This window comes from Perissodus microlepis, chromosome 10 (genome assembly GCF_051167445.1).
Source record: "Perissodus microlepis isolate ML-2025 ecotype Zambia chromosome 10, ASM5116744v1, whole genome shotgun sequence".
Lineage (NCBI taxonomy): Eukaryota > Metazoa > Chordata > Actinopteri > Cichliformes > Cichlidae > Perissodus > Perissodus microlepis.
In genome coordinates this window covers 28,564,999-28,583,826 of record NC_140470.1, presented here as the reverse complement: position 1 = coordinate 28,583,826, position 18,828 = coordinate 28,564,999, and the positions used below count along the sequence as shown (strand labels likewise).

At 38.5% G+C, this 18,828-nt stretch overlaps 1 protein-coding gene across 2 annotated transcripts in view; it reads left to right on the top strand.

Moving 5' to 3' along the window:
• The window catches only part of tmem132e (transmembrane protein 132E), a 426,449-nt gene that overhangs the window by 131,805 nt on the left and 275,816 nt on the right, over nucleotides 1-18,828 (top strand). The window lies entirely within an intron of this gene.

Here is an 18,828-nt window from a genome sequence, read left to right as displayed (position 1 = left end):
GCATACTTCAAAAGCTTCGCAATACTTAATTGTCATGCGGTTATTTATCTTGTGCTGCAATTTTAAACGGAGAAACTGGAAAAAACAGAATGAGTAGCATGTTTTCTAATCCATTACATTATTGTGTGGCATGCAAATATATCTATATATATATGTCTGGCTAAGACACACACACACACACACACACACACACACACACACACACACACACACACACACACACACACACAGGCTAAGAACAAACTTTACAAGCTTTAGCATGGGCAAACATTTCAATAAAAAATACACTATACGTTTTACCAGAGTAGTAAAGTAATGAACTGTAGGCTTGCCCTGTTTAGGCAAATGAAATGTGGTGTCAGGGCAGGCAGTGTGATGAATTGATCTGAATCTGTTCTTGGTGGAGCCTCTCCACCTCTGCCTGACATCTACATGGCCCACATTCAAATGCAACATTATATATCTTTGGCCTCTCAGCCCTGGCTTTCACCAGAGTAAAAATCTAGGACATTGCGGACCTGGCTAGGTAATAAGCATGAACGCTCTGTGTGCAGTTCACTGACATCATGGCGCTGGCTGTACTGAGAGCAAATAACACCATTACTTTCCTCTCAGACCCATTTGCAGCCTCTGTGATCATGACTACTTTGTGCAACATAAAAGAAAAAACACAGCAAAACTTTTTGCCACCTTTTACCTCTCATTTATTTTATTCTTTCAATGTATAGAAATGTAGCTGAACCTTTAAGTAGGTAATGACAACAAAATCATCTTGATAGTCGATGTATGGTTTAAATACGTAGAATTACTTATCATGTTTCGTAACATGATAAATTCTCTTTAAGTTTCTTTTCTGTTTTATTCTTGAGTTTTGACTTCTACTGTGACTGAATTTTAATATTTTATTGATTTAATGTGAAAAGTCTTTCTTCTAAAACCCTAAAATAAATTTCTGTTGATTGAAAATACAAATTCAGAAGTTTTTACTATCGATGACTTAAAACCTTTCCCCAACTCACTGTAGCCGCCACCCGACTCTCCTTCTGCAAAGCTCTAGTTCTCGGTTCTTGTGCTGCTTGAAAGCCGAGATAATGTTGGTCCAGAGCATGTGTGAGAGGACTCTTCAGTGTTTAGTTTCAAAATCTGGTCATTTTGCTTCAAATGCTCAAAGTCAGCCAAATCCAAGCTGCCTGCCATCTGCTTATTGGACAACTACTTGGTACTAACTATTCAAACTAAACAAAGCTGTTGTGCACCGATAGCAGTGTACCAAGCTGTCATCAAGACTCAAATTATTTTAAATTCACCCTGCTCTTGGCTCTTCTGTCTGCTGGACTTTGCACTGTGTGTCTGTTTCACCGCTCAGAGTGGATCAGAGAAGAAAAATATATGTACAGGCTAAACAGAGAGCAGAAGATGGCTACAGAATGAGCAACAAGTGCACATAGATGGCACATAGATGGCACATACTCTTAGCTTGACTACAGTTCAGACAGCTAAGTTATTATTGCCAACACACTTCTTATTCCGTATTTCTTACCTCCAGTTGACCCAAATAAGAGTGACTGGTTCTTTGAGACGATTTTTGAGGTGCTGCAGATCCAAAATGCCAAGCCACAATTAGCCATGCATAATAGGAAACTGATTAAAAAAGAAAACGCTATACGGACATGTTAAAAATGTTAACAACCCTTAGTCAATCAATCGAAAAGAGATTAGTTGAGTAATCTGTCACCATTTTAGAATGAATATGACATCATGTTTGTAGGTTCTAGAGTTGAGCAGGTTTCTATTTAAATGTTGTTTTTTCCACTTTAGTTACAAAATTAAGATTTTCAGCTGTATAAGTTCATGTATGTTCTCTGATGTTGCAAACTAAATCTGGTAAAAGTTGGGGAAATTACTTTAAACATCACGTGGGAGCGGCAGGTTGAGAAAAAGTAAAATTCTGCTACAACCTGTCGTCACAACCGAACACCTACAATAAAATGAACCTCACTGAAGGATCATTCACATTGTAGGACAATCACAGGGTGCCTTTTACTGCTCCCCCCTCGTTCCACCACAGTACCCCTAATGTGACTTCAGCTTTAAAGGAAATTAATACATTCATTTCCATTTCTCAATTCATCACAGGTTCCTTGCATTTTTAAGTAATTGATTTGTATGCTAAGTGATTTTTCTCTCGTCATTCACTATTGGCCTTGAAGTATTTCACCAGGTTAAAGCATCTCAGCCCTTATTACAATATAACACAATGTATGCCCGAGGGAGGAAATGACTGAGCAAATATGTCTCTGTCAGCTGCCTTTACAGGAACAGTTAATGCCACATTTTCTTGCCGTTCTTTGACTCTTTGAGTTCCTTTCTTCCATTTTCTTTGTTTTCTCACTGTTTATTTTTACTCCTGCAGACTAAAAGGCATTTGCATGTATTGCGTGGTGCCGGCAAAATTGCTGATGAGCATCATTAGAGCGTTTAACCATCCAGTTCAGTCATATAAATAAATCAGTGAAGGATACGTTGGTGGGGGGCAATCAGCGCAAACATTTTCTTTCCACCGCACACAAACAAAAAGTCTGTTCCACTGTTCAGCAGCACATCTGCGAAAGGGAGAAAATCACTGTCATCACCAACAACTTCCAGGGAAAAGCCCACAACGTAATGTCAGCAGCATAATATCCAACAGCAGAAGGTGATGAAACTCCACACAGATTACTCCAGACAGTTGATTACTGCATCGCCAATGATGATGATTTACAAGATCTCCGACAACGCATTCATCAGTGTTTGTTTTACACACAGTCTTCATATATTCTTTGCAGCTAAACAGGGAAGCTGACATGCTGCATCTTACCTGTTGTGCATCACACATCCATTTGAGAGATGACTTGTGAAGACCGAGCAGTGAACAATACGCTTGCCTGAAATCAATCCTCATCTACTCAACAGTGTCCTGGATATTAAAACATGAAAATGGTTTGCATAATGGATCACTTCAAAACATCATTAACGATGCATGCGTTCACAACTCATTGAATTTGCCATTATTCATGTGACTTATATAATTATCTGATGGGGACCTTGTGTTTTGCGAAGGCCGTGTTTTTGCTGGAAATTTTTTCATGATTCACAGAGTTCTCTAAGATTATACGATATATTCCCTTTTTCGAAGGTGACGCCGACACAAGGTTTTCATTTCATCTATTGTTAATACAAATGTGTATTTCGATTCTATCACAGTCGCAGAAGAACAAAACATAATTACAAGTTGACGTTCCAGACAAGATGAATGCTCTTGATCTGATTTTGAATTTCATCTACTTGACATCTCTGCAGTCACCCACTTACGTGTGATGGCAAATTAAATTAATTTGAGCAGTTTGTTTTGATTGCTTCCAAAGTTAAATGTACTTTCTTTCTTTTTTCGTCTTTAACTTTGTCTTTGTTCCTTCACACTTAATGCACTGGAATTTTTACTTCGTCTTTAAGTCGTTGCCCTTTAAGTCGTCTTTTAATTCAAGACCATGATTACTATTTTCCTGAAAATGTGCAGGAATTGGCACAAGTCGTAAAAGCATCTTAGCCAAGAGAGTCTTATAAAATGACAGTTGATTTATCATTATCCTGTAATTGCAGCTGCACAGAAAACAACAAAAAAAAGTCTTGCTTCAAATCTAGTAGTAATTTTAGACTGTAAGACTGATCATTACTTCACTTTGAGGACTGAATTAATTAAAAAAAAAACACAAAAACGTGTGTTTGTGAAATAAAACCATGAATGGCCGTGCTGCGACCTAAACTTGCATTGTAGATTTTTCACACTAAATCATCAGTGTCATTCACACACGCAAAGATCATAACTTGCAGCTTTTATTCATCCTCTTTTCTCAGTTATTCGTTCTGATTTCGGCGTCGTACTCGTAAGAGCAGACAATATTTCAAACAAATTAGGTACAGAGGATCACGCAGGGATACAGAGTTTGTTCTCTTCATCTGTTCAGAAGTATAGTTTTGGTCTTCAAACAGAGCGTCTTTGTATGTTTCAAAGTCTAGATCAAAGAAAAGATGATCAAGCATTTTTTTTTCTCCCTTTTTTGCAATGTGAGCCCTTAAACTTTAGAACAAGATGCCTGGGGAAATGTGGTGAATAAACTGTAACTTTTTTATTTTTAAGAAAAGATACAATATAAAAGTCATTTAACTAACTTTGTGATGATGATGTATTACCACTGCGCCGGCATGCAGCCAGGATTTCAGCACGGGAGGAAACCTTGAGCGACCAGAGATAATTTTCAGTCTCAGGTTTATAGTCCTGTGTTCATACGTCTGTTTTGTGGTTGGTTTTTTGCAGTTTGAAGGCCTTTTTTTTAGGTTAGATCACTATTACTTTCTTAAAATCAGAGAGGAATGAAGCATGATTAACTCCTACAGTCGACCAGAAATACATTTAAAATGTGAGGGAGTTAAATTCTGGGCCACTTTTTGATTTTCTCCTGCAATCACTCTGGAAAATGCTTTGTCACAAAAACAACCTCTAATGTTCATGCTAAAGTTCATACATACTTCTCATGTGTTAACAGTAAAGCAGAAGTGTGCATTTTCTCCCCATGACTGCTCTGCTCCTCTGTAGCAACACACTCTTTGCTTTAATTTCACTTCAAAGATACACAGCAGAGCTGAAATGAAGTGTCTAAGTTGCCAATTCATGCAGGTATGAATAAGAGTGTGTCTGTCTCTGACAGTATATTAGTTGCAAGTGTGCCGGCAGGACTGTAATAAACATGCTGCAGTCTCAAGAGCGTCAACCCTCAGTGACTTTAATTTGAATCAAAAGAACTTGGCAACACTTGTCAAACCTTTGCCCATGTAAAGTGCATTGCTGTTTTCCAATCCGCACCACAACATGTTATTTTTCTTTTAGATTTAGGCAATCCCATCTGCTGTTTTTTTTAGCTGCAAACATTTGCTGGAGTGCTCGTGCGGTCCTCAGCAGCTACGGGAAAGCAAGTCGGTGTTATAATGTGATGAAAGAAACTGCCATTATCAGTGCGCCCTGTGCGTGACTGCTGTTGTTTGAAAGCTTTACTTCTTTTCTTTCTCTTTGAAAAAGCATAACCGTGGAAAATACGTGTAAATACGGTTGAAGCAATCAGCAGTAGGACAGCAGAGTTCAGCCTCTGGTGCTCTCAGACAGCACACGGTGCTTGTTCACATGTTAATTGGTTAAACCTGCAAGGCTAAGCGCACAGAAACTCCTGCTGACTGTGTCATGTTGCTGCAGAATGCTACCTACCTACCTTAGAACATCGCATTACAAATATACAAGACAAGTGCATGCTGTAGCTTGTCTGCAGCATTAAGTACACTTACTGCCAAAGTCAGAAAATATTACTCATACATTATTTTAAATGTTTGCATCTCTTGTTTGCAGATTAATGAGCATCACCAGTATAGAAGTGACACAAATCCAAAGAGACAGATGCCAGATTCAGCTCCAGCTGGATCTGGAACAATGTCAGTCTCAGACTTGTCAAATTGCTACTTAATATAAACTGTGTAGAAATGAACCTTAAGGTGGTGTCAGATTCCCTTAGAAGTGAACAGTAGATGCTGAATTCTGGATGACATCTAAACCAGCTGTTGCACATATTATGAGCTTACTTATGGTAAACGGTCTGCTTTTGTATAGTGCTTTTACTAGTCCCCACTAGGGACCCCAAAGCGCTTTACACACCCAGTCATCCACCCATTCACACACTGGTGGAGGCAAGCTACAGTTGTAGCCAGTCTGGGGCAGACTGGCAGAAGCGAGGCTGCCATATTGCGCCATCGGCCCTTCTGGCCAGTAGGTGAAGTGTCTTGCCCAAGGACACAACGACCGAGACTGTCCGAGCCGGGGCTCGAACCGGCAACCTTCCGATTACAAGGCGAACTCCCAACTCTTGAGCCACGATCGCCTCACTATAGGTACTATATAAAGAATGTATTTCTACTCCGATACAACTATTCCATCATTCTTTTTATGATATTATTTTATATTCATTTAATATACATATAAATAAATATATGCAGCCATGAGCTTGTTACCAAGCAACAGTTGATCTGTTTGGGAGGACCGGAGCTCACCAGTGCTGATGCTGAGGGAACAAATGTATGAATTTGTTTTAATTTACTTTAAAGACTTGGAGCTCTGAAGAGTAGATGAGGTGCTATTGTGGTGAATGTAGCCTTCTCTAAAAATAGGATTGTCACTTCTGTCTCATACTGAGATGGAAGTGCTGGTTTTTATCTCCTGGTCTTCACGTCTAAATGTGCAGGGGGCTTTTTTTTCTAAAGTAATGTCATAAAATTGCTCTGGTCTGTCCAAGGAACTTTCTTTACAGTATATTAAAGAGGAGGAAATGAAAGCTCACATTTGAGAAGCACATTCTGCAACATGTTCTTTATTTCTTTAACAAAATTCAGATACTCCTGTTCTATTAAATCACTGTTATTTCTATCATGAGTCACTCAGTTTGAAGGTATCAGATTTATTACGTCTGTGCAGCAAATCCACAGTTTTTAATGCACTGATACAAGCTCAGCTTAGTTTCTCTTTTTTGTAAGATTAACAATCCCAGTCTTGATAACAGATTTGGGAACAGCAATAAGATAATATTTTCTCTGGGAGAGATATGGAGCTCCTGCCTGCCTTTTAGGTTGCTGATACAAACAGGCCGTAAAAGAAAAAAATCAGATAACATTACACTGCCTGAATGGTTAATTTAACCCTAATAATCAAATATATTTTTTCTCACTTTTCTTTCCTGGAAACCAATTGTACCTTGCATGCAGCTGTTGTTTGGTTCCTCAAATTTGTATAACCACAGACCCTCAGTAGCTTTTCATTACTTTGGCTGATTACCTAACAGTCTAACAAATGGCTCATGTTTGCGATTGGCTCATTTCACTTATGAACTAGCGAAGGCAAAAGCAATCACACAAACTGGTGGGTGGCTGCCAGGCGGCTCATGGGAATTTCAGACACTTATGAGATATTAGATGGGTCTTCATGGAGTCTAAACTCTGTTAATAATTTGAATAATAGGCCAAGTAGATTAACACTGCCTCTTGCATCTTGCAGCCACTTCTCACACTCTGCTCAGGTTTCATTTTGTACAAATGAGTTACAAAAGGGAAACTGTTTGATCATCTGTTTAAGTAGTTTGCTGCTTAAAGAGAGGTACGCTGTGTCCACCGCAAACTGAAAGCTTGGGGATTTAATCATTAGGTATGCTATGGCATGCTATCGCTGAAGTTTGACTTTATATTTAGTCCCAGGCAGCACAGCAAGAAGGTACAGGGTTTGAATCCAGTGGCTGGCTGAAGACTTCTGCATGGAGTGTGAATCAGGTTGTCCAGGTATTCCTTCCCCAAAGACATGTTGGTGATCCTAAATTGGCTGTAGGTGTGAATGTGAATGGTTGCTTCCATATCTGTGATTGATCAGTGGTGCACCCTGCTGTGTTTAGCTCCAGGCTGATCAAGACACTGAAGTGGAAAATGGATGGATCATAGCCATGATCCACTATCTCCCTTTAACATACAAGAATGAGTTAAGAGACTACCCATGTAGTCTAAGACTTTAAAATAAACTCTGTACAATGTGCTGGGGAATTATTCTGTCTGATTCACAGAGTATGTGCATATGTGATGTGCAGATTGTGGATTCTTTTTCCAGCTATAGACCACCTCCACCCACCTCAATGCATTTCACCTGCCATGTGTGAAGTAAACTATAACCTGTAAGTACTATAATTCTGATAATTACCATTTAGCAGAGAGAGGCTAAAATCATCTCAAAGAGAACTAAACATGCTTCATACTCAGTTCCCTCATCCCACTGTTTCTCTGTTGTCTGTCGTGCAGTGGTAGCGTACTGTGTGTGACAGCATGTTTCTATTCAGGAAATGGATTGATTGGATTGTGTCAACAAGCAGGCAGATGTGAGCAGCTGGTCGTCCATGCTAAATAGGCCCGATCACAGAGCACATCGTGTTGTTTTCAGAGATGAAAAGCACTCGTGAGATCAGACATAATGCAAAGTGACCGCTTGTCAAGTCAGGTGTTGCCAAAATCAAGGAGACTCTAGAATCTTGAGATTTAGCACCTGAATGGATTGTCAGCTGTTTGATGGGACGTGTGCCAAACAGCCTCCCACAATCTGGAAAGAAACACATTAAAGTGAAGCGAAATCAAAAAGGAGATCACAAAGTAATACTTAATTCTGCAACAGTTTTGTGTCTTTTAAAGTGTTTCTTTCATTAAAACTTTGGAGCCTTAGATGAATTTACAGATGAATTGTGAATTTGTACCATAGCTTAATTTCTGAGATCTTTCACTGTTATTGAAGCTGAAGATATCAAATGAAGCTAAATACTGAACTTATTTCTTACATTTAGGCCTTTAAGTTATTGGATAACAACACTGTAGACCACCACAGTGAGGGAACTATTAAAATGTCTGTAATCCTTAAAAAGTTGATGCAATTATTTTGTTAATCACTTTGAATTAAAGCTAAAAATCTACACATCAGTCCTGACCTCTTGATTGTTTCACTTCAAATTCACTGTGGCGATGTACAGAGCACATTACCACAAAAGAAGAATGCCATTGTCCAAATACAAACATTCATATATTCACCAGTCACTACTGATCAGTCAGGACTGACACTGCAGCTGTTCTTAGTAACTTAAGCTGATAGCCTTATAAAAATCTAAAATAATAAGAATACATTGTCAGAAGAGCAATTTAAACTTTTTGCCTGACAGAATCATTGCTGTGTTATAATTTCCAGTGCACAATATTTGCACGTGTGTCAAAAAGAGATCTTGTGATTCTGCACTTGCCTTTGCAAATGCGTCTTGTCCTCGGACATTGACTTTAATCCAATCTGACTCTAGTGCTAATGAGTTCATTACCATGGGAGTCAGATTCTAATGTAGGGTTAGCAGTGCCGAGGCCAGGATGACCTTACCCATCTATTCTGTAGTGGGGAGAGCTCTGGGCTATATTAATAATGATTTATTGGGAAAGAAAGATGTAGTTGCCAAAGAATGAGAGGTGTCTTGAATACCATGGAGCCTGATCATTGCATTAGCAGGCTGACGCACATCCTCCGAAATAAAGATAGCAATAATGAATGCAAAATGACTGAGAATTAGTGGTTTATCAGTGTTCAGTGTTATTATATTTTCGTACTGTATATGTTTTATTTAACAGCTAGAAGCTTTTTCGCGAGGCGGAAATAGACCTAAAAATATATTCACACATTATTATCTTCCAAGTTGATTTAACGTCGACACATTTCGGGTTGTTTATGGCACTCAGATCATTTTAGTTCTGTTTCAGTCTGCAGTTCCTGGCAGAAAATCAGGCTCATTAGCCTCTAAATGTTGCACTATGTTCACCAGCCATTTGATGCTAAGCAAGTGCTGTAACGTAAAAAACAAAATGCATGACTGCTGCGGCTGAGAAATCTGCTGATAGGAGGAGTGAACCACAATCATTAAGGTGTGTACTGCAAAACATTAAAAAACTAAGACTTTAAAGTTCTGTCGAGCTGAAGGTAACGGTAAATAATCCAGCTGCGCCCTCAAAGACAAAACAAATTGATGTTATTAGCTAAAGCTGCAATATTAACTCAATATTGAATTCATATTCAACATTTTAGTCCATCAGTAGGACGTTTCCTGATATGCGATGAGGCAGATATAAATCAGAAACCTGTTCAAACTCCCTGCCACCTTGCTGTAGTCTTGCATGTCTTATCAAGTATATTAAATGCCCCATCCCCCCTGGCACATCCTGCTCTTACTCTTTTCTCTTATCTAATTCTGGAAACACTTACCTGTGTATTGAGCTCTCACTCTCTGGCGTTATCAAATCTAATTTTCATAAATGCCGTCACTCTTCTTTATCAAATCTGCATCTCTCTGCCCACCCTGCTCACATTTATCCTTGTGTTATTTAGTAAATGTGCCTTGTGTGAGTGCTCTCACTCTTGTTTGTCTATAAAAATTTTGTGCCTGCCAGCTTGGTTCCACAAAGCTGTTCCATAAAATACTGTGGAGTCCCAGCGTTGGCTCTGCCAGTGTAAGTAATTTCCTGTTGGATAGCATTTTTCAGAAGAATGGGCTTTATTTTTTAAACACTTTGTCACAAGCTCCAATCCATCACATTTAAGCTGTTAAATGAAAATAATCATTTATTTAAAGGTAAGATATGGACAGAGACTCAATATTTAAGTAAAGAAAATAATGCAGAACTCCAAGAAAGTGACGCAGATGTAGACGTAGATGACACATTATGTGACTCAAATATAGGTTGCCAGTGTAAGTGTGGGAATATGGTTTAGGTCGATGTCACTGCCAGTTTAAGAACACTTGGGTAAGTCTGGAGAAGCAAAACAACCAAATTGGGGCAAGAAGAGCCACAGCACTATCTCATGTGGGGAGAAATTGCCTGGAGCAAGGAGAAAAAGCCAGCAAGCCAAATAGGACCAGGCAGAGGTCTTGTCCCTGCACTCTGAGGTGCTGTTACAGAAGCAATGAGATGAGATGGGCAGAAAATTCCCCACCAGCCAACCAACCAACCATGCTCAACAACACACAAGCAGGCAGAGCCACTCAAGCAACAATTAGGTTATCAAGTGGTGTCTGTTGTCTTTACTTACCCCAGGTAAAGTTGTGTATCACGACCCAATGAGAAGCTACGTTATTTTTTCTTATTCAAATTCTCTTTTTTTATATGTTATAGTCACGTACCGTATTTTTCAGGCCATAAGACGCACCAGAATAGCAGCTGCTCTATTCCCATGTTGTTGCAGTATATTAATGACTAACTTCATATTGTGGATGGATTATCTCAGTTGTTCTCCTGACTGAAGTTTGATCCATTTACAGCATCCTGCTATGCGATTGCATTTGTCCCTAACCATCAGGAAACCTCACATGAACTTTTATTGAGTGGAAAAAGGTTAGCGTTCATCCTCCAGCTTCACTGTGTTTATCTTATGCTAGCATAGCTGTGTTGCTAGCGATCACGTTGCACATCGTTATATACCAGCTAGCCCAACTTCAGTAACCCTTCAAATGTCATTGCTGTTTAGTTTTCTGTGTTTATTTATGTCGGAAGTGATAGCAGAGCTGTACGTTTTAATTTTTTCAGGAATCACTCAGTCAGAACATGTTATATCATGTTTAGGTGTAAGCTAGCGAGCTAACCTCTTGCTAACTTCTAACTCTGTTAAATTTAATAAATTCTTTTTCATGGATGCCTGGATGTTAAACATAATTGTTACACCTGGTAAAGCGCCAACGCTGATCACTTCATTAAAGACTAAAGAATTTTTAACTCTCAGTTATGCTGCAGTGTTTGATTGACTTTGGGACCTGAAGCGGACAGAGTTTTAGACCCAGATTACTCTGCTAGGCTCCTGACTACGTTAGCCGTAATGCTCCAACAATCCATCAAGCGGAGCGGCTTCGTAGCTGTACTAAAACATTTTTTGGCAGGTCTTTGAGCACCGTGTACCACATAAAATCGGTTTGAGGTCAGTAAGCACAACCAGAATTCATACATAAGGTGCACTGGATTATAAGGCGCACTGTTGATTTTTTGAGAAAATGAAAGGATTTTAAGTGCGCCTTATAGTGGGGAAAATATGGTAAACTTAATTTCATTGGTGCTTCCTCATTTTGTGTACACAATTTTCAGTTATTATTGCAATGTGAGACATTAGAAGAAGATCATTTAAATCTACAACAAATTATGTTGTTGTTTTTTTATTATTAATCATGTCAGTAAAGCTTTAATGAATAAGTAAATCTAGTGCTTTCAACTTTACCATTTCACTCATTATTGTGTTTATACTTTGTTGCTTTCAAAACTATGTAATCCAAATGGATGTAAAATGTATCTGCTAATGAAATAAAAGTACACCAAATATTTTTGTTACTTTTTGTAGACATGAGCCACAAAGTCAAATACAAATCTGCTAACTTGACCTCCGAGGGCAGCGGACAGTTTTGAGGGGGTAGTGGAGTAGGAAAAAACAGATGTCCAGTTCAAAACTGCCTCGTGTGAGGTTCGAGCCTTGTTTGCGAATGCATAGAGGTGGGTGAAAATGAGACTACTGGCAAAGCTTTAACTCTTTTGCTCTCCCCATGAGCTGTTCAAATTAATGCAACCAAGTCCTTCTTAAAATGTTTTGGACAGCACATGCAAATCAAGTTTTGTAATACTGAAATTTTATTTATATAGCACCAAATCCCAACAATGATTGTCTCAAGGTCCTTTATATTAAATTTTGTAAACAGCCCATAGTAATATAGAGAAAAACCAATAATCAGATGAACCCTATGAGCAAGCAATTGGCAACAGTGGAGTGGAAAAACTCCCTTTTAACAGGAAGAAACCTCCAGCAGAACCAAGCTTGGGGGTGCAGCCATTTCCTTGGGACCAGTTGGAGGCAAGGAAGACAATTCTGCATTCCTATGTAGATAAGCGAAATTAAATAAAAATAACAATACACTGTAGATTTTTTTTCTGCTTTCATTTGATGATTACTGGTTAGTTCTTGTTGTTAACAAACACAAAAAAGAACAAGAGTGTTGATTGTCAGGAAATTTAATAAAGTATAACATGTACAGGAACCTATTTTCTAAATCATAAAGCTCCTTGTCGTACACTTGCTCCCCCACCTACTGAATTCCACTCCACTGCCTCCCTGCTGTGGGTATGATTAAACATCTGTGATGGTGACACCAGAGGGCTGCACTGCAATGTGGTGCTCGGAGTATGGATATTATACACTACTATACGGTGCATAAAATACTCCTACCCTTTTGGATTGTACTTTTCTTTAGCTTGCAATATAAACGGGTCCCTTGGCTTTACATTTCTGAATGATTTAAAAATTAATGCATACAGGTGGAATGCTAGTTTCTGTTTTCCATCTTGGTGCAGGTTTTTCTGTTCCATGTTTGGACAAAAAATGTTCTTATCCGGCTGCAAAAACTCTGGGAAGTTGATGTTTGAAGGTCATGTTGGATCCTACCTTGTTTCTTGTGTTTTCTCAATTACATTCAGGAGTGACAGGCAGCTTTGATCTCCCCTTGTTTGTGTCAACATTCATCTTCATTAGCATGAAGGAAGCAGGTTGCCAATTATCTGTGAACATTAATTTTGTCGTTGGCAGTTCCTTCTCGACATCGTCCTCAGGAGGATTAATTTGTATTGAGTGTATTCTACTCCAATCTCAAGCGTTTGAGAAAAATACTTGTGTTTTTCTTCTGTGGACAAAATAATGGCTGTGCTTCAACATCCTCCTCCTACTTTTCATTGTAGTTGCTTTATATTGCTCACACAAGACAAATCCCAGACAAATGTCATACAGCTCTCAGACTCCCCGTCGCTAGGAGCTCTTTCCTATTTATCTGGCTGCTCAGGACTCCTGAGCTGTCAGCTTACTTTAACGGACTCCTCGAATTTGGCAAAAGGTACTACACCCTCTGTTGTGCAGATGGTGTTGTGTCACCATTTTGACTTCTTAATGTTATGAATGGATCCAACATCCTTTCAGATTGTGATTACTGTTGTGGCCCATTCCTAATGGTATTTTGCAGACTCACAGTGACATGAGGGGAAAAAAGGAAGGATCTTACTCGTTTAATACAAAAGGCACAGAAGCTGTTAGCTTTCGAATGCTTTAGCTCTTATCTGTTTGTGTGTGTGTGAATTGTTACCTATATAAGGTGCACCTATATACTGTAAAGATACAGTTAGGTCTAAATAACAGTGATAGATATTCAGTTGGTTCTCAAGTGATGCTCTCACTCAACAGTGAACTCTGCAGCACTTTTTGTTCTGCTCTGCAGCCTCAGTGAGCTCAGTGTGGCTCCACATGGACTAGTTCTTAACCTGCAGCATATTCTGTTAGAGTGGCCCTTCAGCTCACAGCAGCACATCTCCAGAGCAGAACAAGGACTGCTGCTGTCAGCTAACAGGGGACTTGGAGGCTGTCTTTAGAAAGGCAGATGATGACATCAACACTGACCTGGTCAGCCAGCCTTTGTGAAAGCACAAGACAGGAAAGGGCAATGAAATTTCAAAGTAAAACTAAGGACTGACAGTCCTTAATGTACCTGGGCAGCGAGCCCAACTAAAGTCTAGGAAACTTGTTTGCTGTAGCTGTAACTCATGCTTAAGGTTCGGATTATATTTTAGATCTCCAGTAAGGAAAATAAAGGAGAAATATAAATTACATTTTCCTCTAATAGTAGATTTTTATTTAGTACATTTTTTTTCTTATATTATTATTATACTTCTTTTACAGTTTGTGTCTTATACCATTTTTCTCATACATACAAAATGTTTACTTTATTCACATAAAATCCCTGTATTGTGTTGGATGAGAAGAATGTGAAGAGGTCCACTTTAAACCATACTAAAGACAAACATTTACTATAGTAGTTTATCTGTTTATTTTCCATATGGGATGTAACAAGTATTGAAGCTGCAGTGGCAGGTTGTTGTTAGATACCCGAAACAAGAAAACACATAGCAAGGGGAGGATGGTGAAGTATTCACAGGGGATTTCTTAGATGAAGCGTGAGTGCAGCAATGATTCATGGCAGTCATTCGGTAAATCCAGTATAGATATCAGAACACGCACACGTCTGGCAAATGTCCGCTGCAGCTCAGCACAGACCATGCGATAAGATGGATATTAGGGCAATAGAAATGTTAACCAGTAATTCAGTTTAGAGATGAAACGAGCTGATATGAACATCTAATTGAAACATGTTCTTTGTTTTGCTAATTCTGTTAAACCACTAAATACATCATGCATCTTTTATTACATTATGTTCAAAATTCCCCATCGGTTTTCATCAAAAACTGTTATATATGAGCTTTTTCCGTTTTCACTGTCCCATTCTAATAGCTACGATGCTTTGATGTTTATCTAGAAGCTTAGAAACTCTTAAAAAAGAAAGGCAAAAAGATTATACTTCCTTGATTTTATTGTTCTACAGCTGCAACTGTTTACTTCTCCTGTGTGATTCCTAAACTATATTTCTGAGCTGCTGTATCTGTAAGTAAATGCCCCTCACGAGCAGCCACGGTTACATCTTTAGAAAAGTGTTGATCTTCTGTAAATAAGACAAATCCCCAGAGTGTAATAGAAAGGGACCAGTCAGTGAATGATTGCTCTAAATTGGTGAAGCTTTAAAGGGACCTGTCTGATGGAACTTCTTAATTTATGTAGTGACATTCACGTTGGCATTTATTTTTACCAAAAGCAAAAGCCATATGTTTTTATTAGCATTTTTTATTGAATAATTTGTCTGTCCTTAAAGCCAAAGCATGAGGGAAATGCATTATTTATTGTATAGTTACTCTTATGTCATCGTGCAGTTCTTAGTTTTAATCAATTCCATTGTCCTCTTGAATACTCTGGATATTCACATATCAATACATTTTTGTTTGAAAATATAAATGTTAATATTGGGATGACTGTGCCATACTCACATCTTCTCTATTTAATAAACGGCAGTATTATAAGTGGGGCTAAAAGGTGTTTGCAGATTAATGATAGGCAGCTTTACCTCTGCAGATGGAGGACAACCTCTTCTCAGTCTGGCGCCATTTTAGCTGTGGAATGAATGAGATCCCATTCGGTTTTTCCAGTTGCTGTTGTTGTCAGGTTTATGACACTGGAACAGCTGGGAGTAAATTATTTTTGCCAAGTGCTTTACAATGGGACACTGACACTTGATCACATGTATTGATGCCTCTTATAATGGCTTGTCTCCCATCTGTGGGAGCAAATTGTTCTGGGTAGGAACATTTTGCAAGCTTCAAAATAATTTAATTGGAAATAAAGCCTGGTTTGACATTACACTGCATACTGACAGGTCGGACATTGCACTGCACATATTTTTTGTGTACTATATATAAGTACAATATGGGAGGAATCAGAGGTGACGAGACCAGGGGGAGCAAAACCAGACACACTACACACAGGACAGGGACTATCAAAGTAAAACAGGAAATACAACAGGTATGCACAGACACGAGCTTAACACTAAGACATCAGACATGGCAACAGGGAGGAAACACAGAGACACAAAACTGAAGGGGCTCAAAAATACAAATCAGAAACCAACCCCTAAAATGAAGGAAATTTTAAGAAGAACTAACTTGAAGCACAAGTTAATTATCAAAATCAAAACCACTGAGTCACAGACTCAGGACCATGACATTAATTTAATTCAGTTCAGTTTTTAGTACAGAGTGCCACATGAAGGAATATTGGAAAATCATCTATCATCTTACCTCGTTATCCTTGTTTGTCTCAGCTCAGATATTTATCAGCTGCACTTCTTTAACTGGTTGGTTTGTAATGTATGTCTTGACAGACTTGGGAAAAACTGTATGTTCTTGCTATGTAAGAAGATTACAGAAATGCCTTAAGCACACGCTCGGTACTGATAAAGTTTAAAAATATCAAAAAGAATGTAGTGAAGGAGGAATTTCATAAAAGAACATCAATTTCAAATAATTGTTTTATATACAATGTGTTTATCAAGTTGTGGTATAGCCTACAATTTTTGGTGCATATGTTACATTTAAATGTCTCTTGTTAAAAAGTTGTTGGCCTCTATGGCAGACTTTGGTAAAATAAAAGAGAAATAAGTTTTGTTTTGTTTTTTGGTTTGTTTGTTTTTTTAACTTTTCTGGTGACCACATTCTACCAGTCTCTCATGCAACGAGTCTGTATTTTAAGCAACAGGGATAATAATTGATTGATTTTCACTTTGTAATATCACTTCTCATTTTGTTAGTAGAATGGCCAAATTAAGAGAGTGAGCAGATTGTTTCCGCTCCCGCTATCCAGCATCATCTGTCTCAGTGATCCGTTTCTATGCAGGAGTTCTTTCAAGTTCCGACACAGTCAAGTGCACACCCTGTCAATTTGCAAATATCATGCAAATCATCTCAAACATTGAAGACAGTTGAAATTTGATGCAAATTTGTGTACTGGGGTACAAAGCAGCAAAGCAATATCAGCAGGATGTGCAAGCATCAGAGAAAATGCCAGAGTTGAGACCGAGCATGAGAGTTCATGGCTCACAGCAACACAAACAAATTTTCACGGGTACGTATCCCAGCTGAAATTTATGAGACATCAGAAATTTATGAGACATCATAAATTTGACTACAAATGAATGCAGTTTCATTAGAGCCTGCGGTGGGTGCACATGTCCGATTTGGAAACCCCCCAGCAGCTTCACATTGTACTGAAAGAAGTGTGAAGGCTTACAACAGAAGTGGACTTCCTGATGTTAAAGATTGTTAACCTACATCGGCGTCTGATTCATTTGTTGGATGGATATGTGAGAACATCCCCAATGTTCAATGTATACAATCCTCTCGTCTAATCAACCTAATCTCAATTCTGCTCACAGGAAGTGATGACCAGTTGCATCTTGCCAGCAAGCAATCCTTTCAGTGCCCATTAACTTAAATAAACATTATTTGCTAATATGAATTTGCATAATTTCTGACCAATGAATGTGAAATGACTCACGCAGTCGTTTATGCTTTTTCCTCCATTGCTTTTTTTGGCTCCTATGATGTCAAATCAACTCGAATGTTAGGGCTAGACAAATGTAAAAATGTGTTGTATGGTTTTAAAACTAGGATGGTTTTCAAAGGATTACATTTGTGTTATGAGTTGTTTAAATAGTAAAATTACTTAAAAGTGTTCTACTGACTGGAGTCGTGTTGTTTGACAGCTACACAACAGAAGTATGTCAAGCGATCTGAATACATTTAGCAGGTCGCCCACATTCTTCACTGTTTGCGTGACGCTGTTGGAAAGCGTTTAATGTTCAGACATTACAAGTCAAACAGCACAACATGCTGCATGATCTGCCTGCTGTTGTTGGTTTTATTGTTCTTTTTTACATATGACTTCAACTGCTTTCTGAATTCTCACAGTGGACTTCACCTTTTGGCTTCTCTGTAGTAGTAAATTAAGAATTGTTATTTTATGTATAATTTATTGCGTACTTATTGTGTGAGTGCTTTAATTGAATGGTACCAGGGAAGAAAAAGCAAAAAGAAGAACAAAATGCTTTGTTTATGAGTGTCTGTCTATCTATGTGTCCTGTTTTCTTTATTTTCTTTGCTAGATTTTGTTTCTGCTCTATTCACGTCAGCTAAACTAACACTTCTGAATTGCTACCAGGAGTAGAATGAGGCTTTAAGCATACACCAAACCTCTGTTGTAAAGCCTCGTTAGTCAGGCATGTGAAACTTGATGCTGATATGTTCATGGATGCTTGTGAGACCTCAAACATTTCCAGTGAGTTTTTTGCTACCAGTTGAGAAATTATATAAAACTCATTAACTAATTTTTCACAGCTGATATTCAGAACTGGTCAGCTACGATAATGAAAAACCCCAGTCTGAAAGTTTTAATGTCTACAGGTTGATGAAAGAGGAGTTTGTATCTTAGGATTTTTAGCCAAGCTTGGCATTTAAGCACTTTCTAACCTCTCTCTGCAGCGTTTCAGGAACTGAAAATGAGCTTCACTGTGTAAAGGTTAGAAGGCCAAGGCTTATGTTGAAGCACAAATACCTTTTGTCTGTCTCAAAAACTGTGGAAAAGCCTTGAGCCTACCAAAGTCCCTGTGATGAGGTGTACGAGGCTTGTTGTAGTGCCAAGGGTGAGGGAAGGATAAGAAAAAGCTAAGCCTAGATTGATCTCAAAAC